Source organism: Pterocles gutturalis, unplaced genomic scaffold, assembly GCF_000699245.1.
Source record: "Pterocles gutturalis isolate BGI_N339 unplaced genomic scaffold, ASM69924v1 scaffold13786, whole genome shotgun sequence".
NCBI classification, from domain to species: Eukaryota; Metazoa; Chordata; class Aves; order Pterocliformes; family Pteroclidae; genus Pterocles; species Pterocles gutturalis.
This window is the reverse complement of record NW_010097999.1, coordinates 2,314-2,585: the sequence shown is the minus strand read 5'-3', so window position 1 is coordinate 2,585 and position 272 is coordinate 2,314.

The following is a 272-nucleotide window of genomic DNA, read 5'->3' as shown; positions in this document are numbered from 1 at the left end:
GGAATGAGGTTTGGGGTCTGTGATTCCCTGGGTGGATGGGGGCTGGTACCTGCTGTTGCAGCACAAACCCCAGTTATTGACCAGTTCTGCATCAGTAGGTGCATGGGCAAAGCCCACCTTGGAGCGCAGCTCTGGGAGGAGTGCTGGCTTCCCCTGCCACTCCTGTGAGTTTATGGAGACACACACAAGCTTTACAACGCAAGACAGTAGAGCAGTCAGCGGGTTGCAGCCCATCTGCAGCCCCCAGACACTTCCCCATCCGCCGGATGGCT